This window comes from Anolis carolinensis, chromosome 5, assembly GCF_035594765.1.
Source record: "Anolis carolinensis isolate JA03-04 chromosome 5, rAnoCar3.1.pri, whole genome shotgun sequence".
NCBI lineage: Eukaryota > Metazoa > Chordata > Lepidosauria > Squamata > Dactyloidae > Anolis > Anolis carolinensis.
This window is the reverse complement of record NC_085845.1, coordinates 72,227,399-72,232,914: the sequence shown is the minus strand read 5'-3', so window position 1 is coordinate 72,232,914 and position 5,516 is coordinate 72,227,399. Positions and strand designations below refer to the sequence as shown.

Below are 5,516 nucleotides of genomic sequence, written 5' to 3'. Positions count from 1 at the left end.
GCTTGCTCCTGGGCTGCAAGGATCAGGCCTTCTGTCTCCTTCTTCAGGGTCCCATTCGTGAGCCATAGCCAGGTCTTCTCCTTATCAGCTTTTCCTTCAATTTTGTCAAGGAACTTTCCATGCAATGTTTTGTTGTGCCAGCTGTCAGCTCTAGTTTGTAGTGCGGTTTATTATTATTATTATTATTATTATTATTATTATTATTATTATTATTATTATATTGTATTCCATTATATTATTATTATTATTATTACTTTAATTCCATTATATTATTATTGTATTGTATTCCATTATAATAATATTATCAATATTATATGCATAATATTATACTATTGGTATAGTATAATATTAGTATTATATATTATGTTGTTTTATTGATACAGGCAACTTGGTGAAATGGTGTCTTCCTGGCCCCCCTTTTCAAGTTGGGTGTCAATACACCTTAATATCTCTAGTATCTGAGCAATACACCTCTGAAAAGCAAACATTAGGAGCAGGAGCAAGATAGTGGTATTCTGCTCATGTGTCCTTTGTGGACTCAACCTAGATATTTTGTTGGTCATTGTAGGGACTGAGTGTGGAACCCTTCTATGTTCCATAATTCTAGCACTATAATTCCATATTAACTGGCAAGGCAACATCCTATGTAATTCTGAGGTTTTCAGTTTTAAAGAAGGATATTTAGAATTCTGTGTGAGAGAACTTTAGTGTTTCCTTAGACTACAAATTCCACAGGATGGAGCCATGGCAGTTAAAGTGAAATCATAGCACTATAGCTGTGTAGAGCAAAGATGTTGTTGAAGGACCCCTGAATTTCATAGGCTTAATTCAGCACTGCTCTTCTTATGCTCTGAGGAGTCTTTAAATGGTGGGTCAAGGATCACAAATCATTGTGCTCTCATTTAAGAAGAACCACACCAGTGACGCCAACATAAGAAGGGAAAGATAATTGAAAACTGAGAAAGGTGTTGTGTAACAGTCGTGTAAAGAAACTGTGATGGCCTGCTTTCTAATCAAATTTGGAATTGTGTCTTTCCAAAAGGAAGTAATTGGGTAAGGAAGAAAATGAGGTGTTTAACCTTGTTTTGAAATATTGGGGATGAAAAGAATGTTCACATTTTCTCTCTATTTGATAACAAAGAGTGTGTCAGAATGTTATTTTTAAATGGTTTTTTGTGTCTTAGGAGTCCTGCAATAATTTCATTCTAAAAAAAAAGGTTTGTATTTTGCATACAGCTGGATCTTGCACAAAAGAGAAGGCAATCCTATAGGTAACTTGGAGCCAAACCATGTAATACTTTAAAGGTAATGACCAACACTTTGCCTAAAAACTAATTGGCAACCAATAGAGTGATTTTATTGTAAAGTGTGAAGGGAAAGGGGAGGGACAACAAGTACAAAGAGTGGGCATGTCCCCTGCAGTTCCTCAGTTTGAAATAATTTCCTTCTGTAATTTCTTATCCACATTTTGGTCTTTGCACATTTGTGTGTAATGTGTCATTGGCCTCAGATAGAAGGTCTCTTATGACCTCATCAGACTAGAGCTCAGATATTACCAGGAAGCAGCAGGGATAAGCTGGTTAAAAATTGGATAACACTAGAGAACCAAAATCTACTCAATCTAGAGGGCCAGATATGGCTGGCATGCATACCTATGGTATGAAGGAATAAGTTAAATAAAGATGTCAACAAGCATATAATTGAAGGAAGTCTTTTAGACATATGGAAAAGATATAAATACTGTATAGAACCTAAAACACCCTTATGGCTAAAGCCATTAGAAGCAACACTGAGGCCAACCTCAAGGGAAGAAATCTGAACGTACAGAAAGTAACTAACTAAGGAAAAAGGCCAATGGAAATTAAGAGGAAGAAACTACTTAGGCATTAATAATTGGTTTTATTGTCATCAACTACATGCAAGATTTTAAAAGGATATGGGGGCTGGCTTTGCAATAAAAAATATCAGAATTAGAAAGTATACAAGAAAAAGGAAGCAAAGGATTAATCTCCAGACTTTACAAATATTTACTAGGCTACAACCTAGAAGACAATAGGGTAAAATCAACAATGATCATTTGGGCTAGGGACTTATGGAGAGCTGTAGACCTAGAAACCTGGGAACTACTATGGAAGAAAGAATTCAAACTGACAATAGCGGGGTCAATTAGAGAAAAAAATATACAAAATGTTTTATAGAAGTTATACAACACCAGTCCTACTCTCAAAAATAGTTAAATCTCAACAAGATAGGTGCTGGAGATGTAAAACACAGAGAGGAACCTTCTTTCATATAAGGTGGTCATGTGAGAATGTTCAAGGACTTTGGAGTAACATAATTAAAGAAACAAATAAAATGTGCTGTAAAGTCAAAAAAAATTCAAGGATGTATCTGCTGGGCTTATTCAGAGAAGGCTTAAATTGGGATGATAAAGAAATACAGTAGTCCAATACAGTTTTTTGGTGGCAAGAATGATAATGGCTAGGACTTGGAAAGGGGAAAAAGCATTAACTTAAAAGGATTGGAAATATAAGTTAATGGATCACATGCAAATGGCCAAGATATCCAATAACTTGGCGGGCAAAACAATGAAGAGTTCCTAAAGGTACAATAATATATCTCGAAGGAAAGTCAAAGAAGTGAACGATAAATAGCCCCAAAAGGAATTTATGGGCAAACACAATAGAAGGGTAAATACATAATATTATAGGCACCACAGTGACTAGGGATGAAAATCAAGGTGCAGGGTGCATAGCAACAATGGGGGTGTGGCTGGCAGCGCAGCGTTTTGGCTACGCTGCAGGAAGGGAGAAGGGAGAAGAGCTGACGACACAAGCGGGGAATTTACTGGTGCAGTACTTTTCAAACTCATCTATAAAAAACGTGGCTAAATTTAAATGGGGATTACATGAGATTGTAGTTTTGGGATGTGTCTTTCAGCTGCATATGGTAAATGATTTATCCTATACTTTGATCTTTTTAAAATCCAAAACCTAGCCTACTTTCTGGATAGGCCTCGTATATACTAAATAGTCCTACAGTTACTATCCTGCACTCTACCTTTGATATATACTAAATATTCCTACAGTTACCACCTGTATATACAGCCAAGAGGAAAAATATTGGCTCCATGACTCATGTAAACCTTATCAGGTTGTAGTTGCGACTCTACCCTCTGGCTATCTGTGTTGCTGGTGCCAATAGATAAGTTCTGTTTTCATCATTGGTGAACTGCCATGCAGTGTCTGAATCCTACTGCAAGCATACCCAGACATCTTTCACACAATTGATGCTATAAGTCCAACAGGTGATAATAAGTCGCTGATGGTGGCTGCTATTTTGTGGGGTTGTGAATCTGTTCTGCCTTTCAAATTTTGAAGCTGTTATTCAGGGTGCTAAATCCTATAGTAAAAATAGGTTCAATACCTTGGACAGCATCTTTTAAGTTTAGACAAAAATCTCAAGAGGATTCACGACCATACTTATATGGGAGCCATAAGCAGTAGACTGTTGCTACCAATGAAACTGCTGATTTAGGCAACATTTTCAGGGCCTTGCAATGTATACTCTTCCACTTCAAGTTCTCAGTTCTCAAGGAAAGGAGCTTACTGAGCTCACAGTAAAGCAAAACTGGCATCCTTCCAATGTGCATTCACTACATTTATAGCATATAACAAGATCAGTGAAATACACCCACATTCTTTATATTCCCTTTCTGATTCCCACGTTATTGCTCTTTCATTTGTCAAATGAAACGGAAAATGAATTCTTTGTTTCCATTTTTTTCTTTCTTTTAATTCTTTAGACAATAATCAAGGTTTTTGGTGGTTATATTTTCCACTATCTTGGATGTGAGTTCATCTTTTGCCAAGGTTTTTATTATCTATTGCTCAGCAAAGAGAGGTCATTGACCTCTAGGCCTTTTGCCTCTATACTATTTTTCTCATGTTTATAGGGTTGGAGAAGAACCCAGAATTCTATTGTTTTTCAGTTCCATTTGTGCCTATTCTCATATGACAGACATTTTCCTATTATCTCAGAGCCCTGATGACTTCAGGAACAGTTGACACAAACTTGGTGCCTCCTCTAAAAGAAGACCAAGATCTTGGCAGATAACTGAGAAAGAACCCATCCACATACCTTTAAAATAGGTAATACGTGTTCTCCAATCTCAGTTCTTTTTCGACTGTACCTTTCTTCTCTTTCCTTGTTCAGTTTGGTACAGATACCAGGTTGCAGTTAATGTTGACAGTCAGTATGGATTAAAGTTTGGGAATGTCTGATGGAAACAGATGTGTTAATTAAAATCTTTCCCATTTTTGTGGCATGTTACTGGGATGAAGGTAATATTGCATGAATTATCAGTAATGTGTCACTAGTTAGCATGCTTCCTTCTTTGGGTGCTGATAGAAAATATTTAGATATCAAGGATCTAGGAGTTTTCTTGAATAACTTTTCATTTGCTAGTCAAGTTACACATGTCAAAGGCCCAAGTCCAACTGTTAGTCTCAGCTAGAAGAAACCCGTTGAATCAGTGAGATCTCCTCCCTCTTTTATTTAAATCCCATTGTGCTGTCGCACCCAAGCTGATTTAAAAAGAAAGATTTGTGCACCCCTAATAGCGATACCTATCTGGCTGAAAACACATACAACAAACAAAAAACAAAAGTTTTGACTTAATATTCAGCAGTCGAGTCCATTGGTCTACTTTGGTTCAGACAAGCAATTTAATTGAGGCTATTGCATAAATAAGTATATGAGGGCATGTCTCAACAAAACTGTACTGCTGGCTTGTATGTCTTATAGTAAGGGGCTTTTCAATTTGGTATACTAACTTTTTCATTTTTTTTTCTTTTCCTCCTTCTGCCCAAGATTAAAGGAAGAAGCATTATCCTCTTCCAATATCATTTAGAAGAAACATGTTTTTTGACCTCTGAGCTAAACTGCTAAGCTGTCTTTGCAAGTGCAATATTTTGAAGTGCTGAGTTATTCCTGACATTAAAACCCCAGCTGGTTTATTTTACCACTGAGGAAATGCAGGTACTTGTTCAGCAAAAAAGAAAACACCATGGAATAAATTACTATTTTTCCCAAGGAAATTAAAGCTTTTTAGTAGTACCTACTTTATTAGTCAAATTTTATTGCCAACCTACAGTCTGCTACTCATCTTGAGAAAGCTCTAATACTCCTTTAATTATTGTGCTGTAAATGTGTCATGTCACATCAAAACATTCTGAAACATTACAACACCATTGGATTCAGAGAGGTGCAAAATGATATTTGTATATCAAATTATACAAAAATGCACATGTAAAAACTCCTTTAATTATTGGGCTCAGCCAATAGGTCATCAATAGAACTATGAAACTGGCTTAATATGGTTGTATTAATTTGTTGATTTATGCATACAGGTATGGAGACCTAATATTATGGAAATATAGTTATATTCACCCCATTTCTTTGAACAGAGCAAGCTCCCCAGCGGTGTTTTTTTTGGAAGAGATTACTAGAGGCTT

The 5,516-nt window shown here is 36.2% G+C and overlaps 1 long non-coding RNA gene across 1 annotated transcript; it reads left to right on the top strand.

Annotated features, from left to right (window-relative positions):
• Positions 1 to 330: 330 nt before the first annotated feature.
• Positions 331 to 5,175, top strand: LOC134299778 (uncharacterized). Its single transcript, XR_010007031.1, has 3 exons — positions 331 to 1,053; positions 4,041 to 4,151; positions 4,873 to 5,175. It is a non-coding gene; the product is annotated as an uncharacterized LOC134299778 (long non-coding RNA).
• Positions 5,176 to 5,516: the final 341 nt, after the last annotated feature.